Raw genomic sequence first — 14,240 nt, 5'->3', positions numbered from 1 at the left:
GACATAGATTCAAAATAATCACGTCTAATAAAATCATATAATGTCACACATTTCTGTATTAGTTCCACTTCTACTTAAATCTCTATATTAGCTATACATTTAGAATATAATTTCAGATACTATTAGCACTCATGGCATTTCTCATCATGACTTGTGCTTACTATAGGTAAGTGTGGTGTACTCATACATTTATCTCAGTTTGCGCTCTCTCACAGGCTCTGGAATCATACAGCGCTAGTCCCTACTCCCCTCCTTTTAAAATGGCCTCTATGGGATAAGAGCATTCAGAGAGCAGGAGGGCTTGAAATAGAATCTATGCCTGGTTAGCCTCAGAGTTTAGAAGACCATTTTAGGATTGTTCTTAAACAGCTCCTGGTTGACAGTATGGCCAGACGGGGCTTCCCAGAGTCCTGTTCCTTGGTTTGGGTCAGCAGTTTATTCCCTGACCAGTGTGCTGTGCAAACCTTTTCATTCATTCATCCGTTCAATTGTAACATCATAAAAGGGACTGCAGCTTTTTAATGTAATAACAAGCACTGAGGCCGACAACACACTCAAATAACTAAAACAAAAAGCATCAGTGAAAATGAGACATAAGAAAACTCAATTACCAGGGATAATGGTGGAAGAGTGGGAGGAAGAGATTAAACAGTGCAGAGAGGGGCTTGTGTTTCAACCGGTTCTCTGTAACTGTAATGGAGACTTTTAAAATTGAATACATGTCAACGCACACCCATGCTCGTCTCAATATCCACTCGCTTATCTTTACTTCTTGTGTATTGTGTTACATTGTGATGTTCCGCTGGCTCGTCTGCTCTAATGGGAGGCGGCCTCAGCTGCTGCTCACTGAAAAAAACACAAGTCGGTTAATGTAAATAATAGCAACGTGGTATTGAATAAAAAATACGGGTTAAAACAGCTTCCCATAGAAATCTAGTTTGCCAAAATCACTACATTAAGAAAACTGATCCTAAGATTTATCGTTCACATTTTTAGGTGTATTATTTTTCTTACAAAAATGGACCCTGGACAACAAAACTGTCAGATTTTTTTATAACATTGTATACTCTACACATTGTCTGATTGGGACTCATAGCGGCCCTCGGCAGGGAACGTAGGTAGGGGGCCCCGGAAGAGCCCCCCCCCCCCCCCCCCCCCCCCGAGCTCAGGAAGGTGGAACAGAGCCGGAGGCCGCCAAATCCCTGCCAGGGGCCGTCACGCAAATGTGTATCCATCCTCAGAGGATTATTATATTAAGGATATATATTGGCGTGGCGGCCCCTGGGGTTTGGTGGCCCAGTGCAGGTGCACAGCTTGCACATGCCTAAGGCCGGCCCTGTTGGGAGCTTGTTAACCAGTGGCGTGGCAACAATTAATGTACTAGACTCAGTGTGGCCCATTTTCCTCCCTTGCATCAAGGCCCCTGGCCCCTCGGTTTGCCACTGGGGTTGTCTCGCTCACAGTGGCCTTGGTGTGGCGTCAGTGGCTGGGTCGTAGATGGTACTGGCTGTATGCTTCTACATCACTTGGGACCACTTGTACTTTCCTCACACTGAGACTCAGAACAGTATAACAATCAAATCTGATCAATACCACTGCTTAGACTGAATATCTTTTGTTCTCATCTTATCGAGGCTATGCCTCATAGGTAGTCCTTTTTAACTGATGAGTACACTTAGCCAGAGTATGGCGGATGTATGACGTTACAACGCAAACTATTGCAAAGCATACTTTTACAATGCAGTTTTTACAAAGCAACTTCTTTTACAATGCATGCTATTACAATGCAAGCCATCACAACGCATGCATCATTACAACGTAACTATTCTAACACCGCCGGGTGCTTACCTTGGGGAAGGTGTTGGTCAGCGTTGTAATGGCATATGTTGTAATAGCGTGTGTTGTAATGGAACTTGTGTTGTATTGGCTGTGCTGTAAAGGCATTGCGTTGTAATGGATGTTTCCCAAGTATGACAGATCCTACCACAAATTACGTCATCAATGATGTTACTTAGGATATCATGAATGATACAGGTTTTGCATGTCTTGAGCGCTCTGTGCTCTTGTATGTATTGCTTACAGGGCATGACATATGGTCCTGTGTGCCCAACATACAGCTGTAAAATATAACAGCCGCTGATATGAATGATATCAGTCCCAGGATGCATCACATATTGATCAAATATGGTTTATGATGATTTTTTCATCTCATACGGTGTGATGCATCCTGGGACTGATATCATTCATATCAGCGGCTTGGTATATTGTTCACTCAGTGCTTTAGGACGCAGCGCAAGCCAGGATTGCTCCCCTCTCAGCCACGGCTCGTGCAGGGCGTTACACCGGGCGGTGACGTCAGGCAGAGGAGGGGCAGAGTGGGGGGTTGTAAAATGCGGGATGTGGACGATGTCAGGTAAGTATCGAAAAAAAAATTTAGTTACCCGCACTGCATCGCCAAATGTGATGCATGTTATGTAAATGAAGCATTTTTATACAATCCAGGGAAGGGCGGGGTATTCTGAGTTACAGAGGGAGGCTTGTTAGCATTAACATGGGAACAGCTAGATAACAGGTCAGATTTCAACAGTTAAAAGTTAAAAACGGTGGGTTATGGGAGTTGAAGTTTGAATAGGCTTGTTTAATTAATTGAATAACGATGTGGGAGTGGTAACTTTGTTAAAAAGGGCCTTATCACATGGGAGGGTGAAAAAAATCAGAAGCGTAAAGCGGGAAGCGCTGCGTGCACATTTGAATGGAAAACAGAGGTATGAAAGACCCGTTTTTTAGCCTTTGAGTAATGGCAGTGTTTCGCTCTTTTTATAAACCCCCTAGAGTGACATTGTAGATCAGGTTACTTGGTAGCATATTTTGAAAGCGTTACTTCACGCTTTTAGAGGGAAAGCGTGTTTATGGGACAGTCAACATGGCAGACATATAAGGTTTTTAACGTTGCTCATTGTAATGAGTTTACAGCATAATAATGACAATTCTTTTGATGTTTAATATTTTTAGAAAAGAACCCCTGACGAAGGGCTGGTAAGGCCCGAAATGCATTGGGTCAAGCATTTCACAATTGTCAGAGGAACTGGGAATTTCGACATGCTGTATTAAAGGCAATTGGGCATTATGCACGCATTTGAAATTTGGTATTACCTTGTTCTACAACCTCAATTCACAAACAATAAAATCATGGAATATTGATTAAATATGGTTTACGGTGATTTTTTCATCTCATACAGTGTGATGCATCCTGGGACTGATATCATTCATATCAGCGGCTGTTATATTGTTCACTCGGCTCTTTAGGACGCAGCGCAAGCCAGGATTGCTCCCCTCTAAAGACTACTATTAGACAGAAGAGAACAGAAATGAGGAGTGCGTGCCAAAGACTCTTTCATATAGAACACACAGCTGTACCATATCATTTTGTCTGTGGGAATGACACAACATGAACAAAGGCAATTTCCTATGAGGAAAAAGATCCGTATGGCTATAGGCAAAACCTGTCCTGATACGGACCCCCCTCCAGCAGTGGTTAAGTTGTGAAAAAATGATTGCTGGGGCTCTCGTCAGGAGTGCTGCCTATACAAGACCTAACTACTAACCATGAAACCCTACAAGTGGGGAGAGGATGTGGCATAAGAGCCAGAAATGCTGACTTTGGAGCTTGGAAACCAGGTTGGAGTATTGGCGTGAGCTCAACATCCTGTGATTCTGGGCAAATCACATAATCTCCCCTTGCCTACAAAAAATGAATTTGTCCTTAACTCGTACTCATCAAAAGTTCTCCAATACCTTTGGGTCGCGTTCACACTATAAGCGCTGGTATTGACATTAAGTGCCGGTGCTGAGCACCAGAAACAACCGGCTCAAATTAAGCACTGTCCTCCAGCCCCTTGCCGGAGTATTCAAGAAGCACAGGGCATGACCCATGGCCATGCTGTCTGTTTGCAGCACAAAGATCTGCATTTAGCCATATCCTAGATCATGCAATCTTGTAAGCTGCATCGAAGTGGTTGTAGGTATTTCCATGCTACGTGTTTCAGTGCAGGTGATACCTGTAGAAGTTCCTTGTAATGTGTGAGTTAACATTAACAATGTGTGCCCTACACACATATCTTATCCAACAAGATGGCTCTTTATTACATCGACATGTAGCTATTTTCTGCCAATGCGAGCTCTTATGGGAACCAGCAGCCGCGTCCCGTGCAGGTAAGAACGGGGGGCCCTGGGGGCCAGGTGGGGGAATTTCGATAGACGTGGACGATGGAAAATGAATTATTTATTTCATTTTCCCTAGTCATCATCTGTTGAAATCCCCCCTCACCTGGCCCCGCCGCTCTTACCTGCACGGGCTGCGTCTGGGAACCACTCAAGTACATAATCCAGAGCCAATGAACATTTGGCACTCGAGAATGTTGCTGTTACGAATATTTTACTTAAAAGTGCATCAAGATGTGGGCAACAAACAAATGAAGGTGCTGAAAGAAAAAGCAATTCATTGCTTGGAAGCAGTGAAATAATACAATACATCCCATCAGTAACACTGTAAAATATCTAGACTCCAGTGGAGGGCATACAGAAGAGGTAAAAAGAAAAATAGTCAAGAAATAAGAATTGAAATTCACAAGAAAGCCAACCAATGATAAGCAATGGGCTGACCCAAACCCACTCTAAGTATTGGTATTGTACACCATAGGTCTTCTGACAACAAGCTGTTTGTAGGTGAAACCTAAAAAGAAGGCTAGACCTGCCCATCTGATCTGGCTCAATGCTAGCATATCTAGAGACGTGTCTGAGGCTACCGTGTCCTTACATAGCTTCTGGGAAAGAGCTTGCAGACAGGGTGTTCCCTCCTAGGCTGCCTGTCATCGCAAGATCGGATGACGGGATATAATCACCATTTAATGTAATCAATAGTTGTAAATCCTTTCTCCCACAGGGAGACCTCGCTGCAGAGATCTGTCCTGGCAGTTGTGATCAATGCATAAACCAGGACATTAAGGGCCAGGATAAGGGAGTGAGGCGCCGGATTGTAACGATGCAGCTGCAGCCGGGTCTTGCAAGACAAGCAGGGGAGCCTTACCAGCAAAACCGTGTGGAGGGGGCTTGAGATCTCTGAAGGGAGCAAGTGAAACACCTTGGCAGACGGAAGGGAATGCTACAGGATGGGGCTGTCATCGGCCATGGGGACAGAGCGGGATGGGACTGTCATCGGTCAAGGGGACAGAGCAGGATAGGACTGTCATCGGTCAAGGGGACAGAGCAGGATGGGACTGTCATCGGTCAAGGGGAAAGCCCAGGATGGGACTGTCATCGGTCAAGGAGACAGAGCAGGATGGGACTGTCATCGGTCAAGGGGACAGAGCAGGATGGGACTGTCATCGGACAAGGGGAAAGCCCAGGATGGGACTGTCATCGGTCAAGGGGACAGAGCAGGATGGGGCTGTCATGGACAAGGGGACAGAGCAGGATGAGGCTGTCATGGACAAGGGGACAGAGCAGGATGGGACTGTCATCGGACAAGGGGACAGCCCAGGATGGGACTGTCATCGGACAAGGGGACAGAGCAGGATGGGACTGTCATCGGTCAAGGGACTGTCATCGGACATGGTCTTCTATGGGAATTAACAAGGGCGTATTATCAAGCCCATTATCGCCGTTTTATCGGCAGTTTCCTGCCGATAAAACGGCGATAATTTTAACACCGGTCCTTGATAATATGCCCCACAGTATTATGACCAGAATCTCGAGGTACAAAATAAAGAACTTTTAAGTGGAGTTTGACACGCCTTCTCTGTCTGGTGCACCGTTGCTGCTGGTTGAAAGGGAATACTGTATGGAGCTACACGCCACGACGCAACCCCAGCAGCCAAATGGAGGACATGTCGATGACGGGTTCCTGAGAGTCTGAGGACGCCTGTAAACTTGATGGATTAATACTTCAGCATGGGAACAGTCTATTAAAGGACTTGAGGACATCTAAACATGCATATCAACAAACAGACTTATTATCAATATGTACTACACATGGATTGAGGCACTCCTCTTTCTTTGGCCATGAAATTCCTCCAATGAGAACATTCCATTAGTGTTTTAAAGACATGCAACTGACACCATTTTATTTGTTACCTGCATTGAAAAAGGCTTTTTTGCCGAAACGTGTCTGCGAGTTTAATACATTTACATATGAAAGAGGAATACCTGGAGTCATTGGTTTCTGGTGACGCATTAGCATGGGGTCAATCTGAGCTCTCTCTGAGCCTGCTCCATATTCGGGAGCGGGCCCTTGTTATATATATATATATATTTATATATCTTCAAAGTAGATAGATATGGAGCTTAGAATAGATAATAAATCCATACATCCTTCCATGCACTTACCTCTTTGATTTTATATTCTTAGGTATTCTGGTTACGATATTGTGACTCTTCAATATTCTACCTTCAATATATGCTACCACAATCAAACAATGCAAATTACCAGAAACGAGTGGCTTTTATTTACGGCACTTGTTCTCTTTGTACTTGTTTTGCTCAAAATGTGTCTTCGCATCCAACATGGCTAGTAGGACATATTTTGTGATAAAATATAACACTGAAAATGTTTTTCATTTCGCATAATTTCACTGAATGTTATGGAATTTTGTGAGATAACGCAAAAGCAAAGAAGTTTACACATGCCTACTATTTATGAAGCCACCCTAACCAAACCGAAACACTGGCCAATTTTACACCACACAAATAACTCTGACAAAGATGCAATGGTCACTCACAAGGCTAGATCTCTCGGGTGCTGCCCCTGTGAATGATCACAGCTTAAAAACTACACATTATGTGAACATTCACACATAGTGTCACACAAACACACCATCGCCACCCTCCCCCCTCCCCACCACCACCACTTCTCCTCGCAGCCACAAGCACTTTGGTTGCAAGCTTGCAAGCCTGGTTTCAGCAGGAAGGTTCATCTCTCCCTTTCCAACTCCACCAGCAACAATGACTCATAAAAAAGAGGTTTGCAAGCTACAGGCACATAAAGTAGCCAAGACATCACATGCAGACTACCCAGAACCCCATTTCACCGTCCATGCACCCAGTTTCAGAAAAAGGTAATGCATTTTACCCCCACCCTTACCAAACGGATGTACGACATTACAACGCATGCTTTTACATCGCATGCTTTTACAACACGAGTTTTACAACGCATACCATTACAACGCATAGCGCTTTGGGGTGCTGGATAGTGAATAGTTTAATTTACTATTCCAACTCCAGTCCCCGTGGACACTAGGGAAGGTGGACAGTAAATTAAACGTATTCCCTATCCTAGAGCGCCCCCCAGCACAATGCGTTGTAATGGTTTGCGTTGTAAAAGCTGCGATGTAAAAGCATTGCATGGTAAAAGTTGCGTTGTAAGTGATGTTTCCCTTACCAAACCATTCAAACATGTTGAACTCGGGTCTGACAGATACAAAAAAGCTTAAGGAGTCAGCTCTGGTGGTAAAACCCACCACTTTCATCAATTTGAAAGCCCTCTTGAAAGAGCCTCAAACATGGCACATACGTGCCTCAGTCTTTTCCAAAGCACCAAGTGAGGAAAGGGCGCATGAGGTCCTGGCTGATAATTAGATGTTTAAATGCAAAAAAGTGTATCTGCAGTCTTGGTTTTTCTTTGAAGCAAATATTGATTTTATTTCATGGAGACTCAACCTCTGTATGGGGAAGATCTGACCTTCAACCCTCAACTCCTCAAATTCTAATGTGAGGCTGGCCAACCCTACCATTAAGTGCGCAGGCATTAATAGTCACTGTTAGAAGAGAAGCTTGACTTAGGACCTGAATTCTGATAATTAATGTTCAAGAGAAAGTCCTTGGTATGCAATTTGATTGAAAGATACCCCTCAATGTCATTATGAAGGATCTACATACTAAATTGGCGGCATTAACCTCAAAGTCTATTGTAGTCATCTTATCAAAGTAGGACATTAACCAACATTGACTCCAACAGGCTAAATGATGCAAGACAAATCTAACATATTTTGTTGGATTTTAGGGTGTTGCCAGCCATTGTGCGGATGTAGAGTATTCATGTAGGCAATGGGGAACACTTCCCAGGGACTTCTTTTACTCTCCTGCAGTCTAGTAGTTTTAAAACAAGAACTAAATCAATCACACTGCCTCTTAACCAGATCAATATTCATGCTCATACGAGCCTTGTGAGGAGCTCAAAACTAGTTGTACCTCCTTATATGGAGAAGTAGCACACTGAACCTTGAAGTCCTGAAAGTAATGAAAAAATGTCTTCAGAAACCATTTGCCACTGGTGATCTATTCCTTCCCTCATTCGCTCAATCAAAGCCTGCTTACTACTTTACCCAATTAAAGCTAATTTTGTTAATTGTGGCAAAAATCATAGCTTTTAAACGAGCGAGTAGATTTCTGATGGGCTCCAGGACGATTATTTTCACATCCCTATGTGGCAGTCATTTTGGAAGTTCTTGAATACTGTAGGGAGGGGAATACTCTGTTTGGGCTATGTTTGAGTTGGAAAGATTTAATATCTCTGTCTTTGCTACTGTTGAGGCCAACCTTCATGAAACATAGATAGTCCTATCTAGGTTTCTACATTAATCATGTTTCTGCCAACTCTTGTTGTATTAGTTCATGGATGTTCCATAATCAGATTATTAAAGTGCCCTTGTACATGGAACACACTAGTGATTTTTGCTTCTGTGAGAGGTTATTTGTAGCTTTTGGTGGCCTTAGTTCTCAGAAGCAAGCTCTCAAAATTATCTCTGCTCTGCTGGACCCTGACATGTACTCTGGAATGCTCTTCAACGTGGAACATCCCTCCTACCTTTCATCCCCACACATCTGCTGTTATGACCCAGGCACTAAATCTGTTCTCTTAAAACAAAACCTAATTAACTTTGTCTACAGTTCACAGTAGCCACCTGATCCAAGTCTCACACATTGCGCAAACTGTATAAGCTGGGATTGACCTGCAGCATGATGCTCGGATTGGACAGTCAATACTCAAAAGACATTTTTAGCAGACTTAGCTGTTGTACAGTGCACCACAAACAAATGGTTTGTGTGTTTTCAGAGCAGCTGTAAATAGTGTTTATATGTTTTTTTTTCTGGTTTTGTTTTTCTTGGTTGATTTCGAAGTCATTACCTAGTTGTTCATTAAGGGTTAGTACTCGAACATTCTCTAAATGTACATATATTGATGTAACAATTTCTTGACTTCTTTGGTCAGTGGTTAAAGTGGCGGCTGGCAAGGCTCGCGGGCAGTGGGGCAGGTGGATAGCGTGTGGGGGGTCGCGTGGGGGGTGGGTGAGGTCACGCAATAAAAAAATAAATAAAAAAAATAAATAAACTTACCTTGCCGCGGGGTCCAAAGTCTCTGCTCCTGCTCCCCTCGTGGAACTAGAGGATCAGGCAGCAGGCCCCACTGACCAATCACAACGCAGCGTTCAATGCTCAATCAGGGAATGGAGGCCTGGGCTTGTTCTCCAAGCATTCTGTAATGCAGCCTGCATGGAGAACAGGGAAAAAAACGCATGACTGGTTTGGGCGGCCTGAGAGGGACGACCACACAGTCATTGCGCACTTAGGAGTCAGCAAGCCACTCCTCCCCTGCTCTGCACCGAGAGCAGAGAAGTCCCACCCACCCGCCCACAAAGCACCACCATGTATAAAATGATAATAACTTATTATCATTTTATGTTTATTCTTCCTCGCACTGCTTAAAAGCAGTGGAGCGATGCCCCTCCGCCAGAGCGGAGGAGCCGCAAACTGAGTGGTTGCTTGCATTGCACAATATTCACGATTATGCCTATGGGAACAGGCAGGCTGCCTGTTGTGCAGTGATTGTGCACAGTCAACCTGTTCTTGAAGGGCATAGTGATTGGTATAAATGTTTTGCTGGGCAGGATTGGCGTAGGGCAAATCTCAAACCAGACGACATGCTAAACTAAAGACTAAGCCATTTTCAAAAGGCATTTTGTCAAGTTATAAATCATGTCCCGGTAACGTTTTAGGCATAAGTATTTGCAGTTTTTGATAGTGGTCTGAATTGCAGTGCTGTCTCAATGATTTCAAGTGTGCATTCTGAACTGAGAGGGCAATCGGTTGAGACATGCACGCTTTCTCTCTCGGGGGCAACGAATCAAGGCAGACATGATCTAATAAGAGAGTACGTATGGATATAAATCCACAACTGGGTCAGTGATTACTGACACAAATCCTCTTTGTCATGGAAGGATTACTGTAGACATCTTTTGCTTTGATAATAATTATTAAACCTTCACCCGGCAGCACACATATTAAGCCAGCTAAAAAAAGGATACTGATAGTGGGTCTGTCTGAGGAGCAAATTCGTACGCCCTCCCGCAAGGACTTATGTCAACAGGCACGGAATGTAAGCACTCCAGTTCAGCGAACACTAGATATGTATTGCATGGCTAGCATAATATGAACATTAACATAATAACATATGGAAAAGATCCAAGCAAGTAACTACAGTATAGTCTCTAACAGCAAAAAAGGCATGCCATACCCATGATTAGAATGTTCACAAAGGTGTAATAAATGTCCACGGGGCACCCACTGAGGGAAGAACACCCCCTCAATACCTTTGCTTGCAACTGATTTGCATGAAGAACAAAGCAATACAAAAGGGGGGGTGATGGACGGAGCATCTGAACCAATCAAACACTCACACCCAGTCAACAGATCTTTGTTTAATCCATCACCGTTCTTTAGCCCACTCTGCCACCCCAGTTCAGACATGGCCATATGCAAATCAGTCTGACCGTGTGCCTCATGGGAACAGTCCAGCCCGAACTGCCAAGCCATGCCTTCCCTGGACCGGAATCAAGCTGCCTAGGACCGGTTTCTGGCATTTCAGGTGTCTTCAGCCAGGCTTGCTTGAATCCAGTGGCAAAGTGAGCAAGGGACTCACGTCTGAGCATACCCTGCCACACTTATGGCGAACAAAGCGGTACAAAAGGGGGTGGTGATGGACGGAGCATCTGAACCAATCAAACACTCACACCTAGTCAACAGATCTGGGTTTAATCCCTCACCGTTCTATAGCCTACTCTGCCACCCCAGTTCAGACATGCCCATTTTGTACCGCTTTGATTTGTATGGAGGCAAACTGAAGAGCATCATGTTGAAGAGAATAACTTTGAGATGCTCCTAGTTAGGGGGTAGGTTTAACACCCTGGTTGCTGCTGCTTCTGGGTTTCAGTCTGTGGATTTGCACTAGACTTCTCATAAAAATCAGGGCCAGACTGGGAACACAAACCAGCTCTGGAAATTCAGTTGGACCGGATGGGGTGGGGTGGTGGGGGGAGGATTGGGGGGCGTGTGCTAGTGTAAAGCTCTGCTGCAGCTTTTGTTACAGGGGGGCGATATTGGAGCACTGCTGCTAAACCGGTCTACAGTAACAAAAACGCTCCCCACCGCTCCTAAACAGCCACCCACCCTTCCAACCCACTGGGGAAATGCCCAATGCCTACCACCGCCAGTTTTGCCCTGATTAGAATCCCCTCTAATCACTTGCATACTCATAGAGGAAATCCAGTAAACAATGCCTTGGCTTGTATGTGAAGATGAATGATGGCAAACTGCCCTGTTTCAAGGTGTTCTCATGTCAGGGCTATGAGGCATCTTGTCTACAAGTGTTGGGACCAGGAAAAGATGACTATGGCAGGTGAGATTAATAATTACTGCAGTTAATGATTTTCTGGTGGCTCACTGTTCACTTGATTGCTCGGCCCAAATCCACAGTTTTGGCTGGGAATGGAGAGCAAAGGGGAACTGCTGAAAAGATTAAAGCTGCTCGCTTGAAAATGCAATCTTGGTATTTAGAAATTACCTATTTGATAAAGCCGTGTTTCCTACAGACTGTCTACAAGGGAACCTGCTGGTGGTACAATGTCGGCTGTGTTTATTGAGCACCAGCAGCATAGAGGGACCACTATTGATGCACCAAAATCCTGAATGCATATGTCTCTCTGAAGCAGATTCTCACTGTAGTTTCTCTTTGGTACCTGTTTCTTGAGAGCAGGTGCAGCTTGGCAGCAGGCGCCTTGGAAGTGTTGGGAACCCCTTCTTTGGAGGGTGGAAATAGCAAGGGAATACTCATAAAATCGCTGGGGGTCTCGGGGAAGGGTTTTCTCCATGAAAATAAATATTTTGCACAAGGAGGAAAAAATACTGCAATTGCATGCCTGGCAAGGCTTTTCTCTGTCAGAGGTTTCACACTTATTATAATTGTGAAATTGAAAATCTCTTCGCATGGAAGTATTTGAGAACTAACATACATTTCTTGCAGTACCCCTGGAAATCTGAGACAGTTGCTGGTTTTTTTTTTTTTTTGCATATTTATATAGCGCAAACTCGACCCGAAAGTATTGTAGCGCTTTACATGAGCATCATATTTACATTACACATTCAGGCACGGGGAGATTAAGTGATTTGCCCAGAATCACAGGATGTGGACGCGACCCCGAGGCTTGGACCCTGGTCTCCAGCACCAAAGCCGGCAGCCTAGCCTAGGGACCACATCCTCTGCCCTCAGGAGAAGGGTAGTAAAGTTCTATGAACTGCAACAGATCATATAGATCTTCACCAATGTGAGATAGCAAACCTGCGAGTAACCTAAAACACTCATAAAGACAACATGAACTTGTGTCTGCCGACTTAAAATTGTTACGAGAATTGGGCCCTCTGCTACTTTTTCAAGATTTCCACCATCCTGACTGGCTGCCTTGTGCCTGTATCAGATTGATCTCTGAGTTCATTCAAGTTTCATTGGCGATGGGACAGCTGATTGGCTGTGGGTGAAACCCTGTGTCCTCCCTGGAGCAGCTTGACGTCTGGTGAAAGACTTGAAGCAAAATATTCAGAATTGTGTTGTAGAGAACTCAACATCCTCTCTTTTAACACTCTAGAGAAGTTATTGTCTGTCATAAATATGGATACTCCGGGCTGCAAGCAGAGCCGCAATGGAAACCCAAAGCAGCCCTGGCAATTTTGTGGGACCAGCCCCCTGGGAAGGAAATGTTATGTTATAGGTGGTTTTATAGCGCGCTCAATTACTCAGGAGTATCCTGGCGCGTAAAAATGCAGATAGGAAGTGAACAGGAGGAATTGAAAAATTAAACCGTCATTTTAAAGAGATGGGTTTTGAGTGCTTTTTTAAAAAGATTGAAATCCTGAGAGGCGTGTAGCTTCATGGGAAGGGTGTTCCAGGCAGCAGCTGCTTTGACGGCGATCGAATGCCCACCAAGACGTGTGCGTCTGAAGTGTGGAACCGCCAGCCGGTATTGAGTGCCTGACCGGAGGGGACGGTTAGGTATGTAAAGGGAGATGGGAAATGGGGTGCAAGTGTGACTGGGGGTTATTGCAGCACCTCTGCAACATAGGACACAGTAACACAACTGGCCCCTGCCACTGCAAAATCAATCCCGGCCCTTCCAGTCTCCCGGGGAAACGCTTGATGCCGGCTACAGCCAGTCCGGCTCTAGCTGCAAGCCCTCAGATCTTTACTTTGCCTACAACCACGGTTCTTCACCACTTATGCAAGAAACTCATTTCTTTTTTTTACAGCCTACTTTGCTCTGACTTCTGGTATTTTTTTATATTTCTGTAAGCTTTGACTATTTCTGTATGATTGTAGTGTGTCAAAATTCTTCCTTCCTTATGGCAATGGAAGACAAACTGCCTCTAAAAATAACAAAACTGCATTATTTGCCATTCGTCATTAGAAAAACGTCTCTAGTAACGATACCTTATGTATTATATTTTGTTTTGTGACCAACGGGTAGAGCTGTAATGCATCTTACTCTTGGCTGCATGTTTCTTCTGTAGGCCAATGTTTGTTTCCCGACAGCAGTCCTTATTTTCAAGCTAATATGCCAGTCATCACAGTCAATTAATTATTAATTGTTTCAATTAAATGCAGATAAATGTACTTTGTTAAAATTGTGTGTCATTCATTATGACTGTCATTATAAAAACCTTTAGTTAGGTTGGTGATTACGGTACTTAAGTAACTATCTTTGGCATAGCCTTTCCATTAATTGACAAAATCTATCAGTTAATGAACTACATAAAAAGTGGATGGAGGCAGTTCGACTGGAATTATGTGATAAATCTGCAGCATTTTCTGCATAGCTATGGAATTGCCGTATATGTCACATAATCCATCATCTGCTTCA

The 14,240-nt window shown here is 44.1% G+C and overlaps 1 protein-coding gene across 1 annotated transcript in view; it reads left to right on the top strand.

Moving 5' to 3' along the window:
* Nucleotides 1–14,240, top strand: part of LOC144781982 (sodium/calcium exchanger 2-like) — a 1,191,301-nt gene that overhangs the window by 893,435 nt on the left and 283,626 nt on the right. The window lies entirely within an intron of this gene.

Source organism: Lissotriton helveticus, chromosome 9 (assembly GCF_964261635.1).
Source record: "Lissotriton helveticus chromosome 9, aLisHel1.1, whole genome shotgun sequence".
Lineage (NCBI taxonomy): Eukaryota > Metazoa > Chordata > Amphibia > Caudata > Salamandridae > Lissotriton > Lissotriton helveticus.
This window is presented reverse-complemented; position numbering and strand designations above follow the sequence as displayed.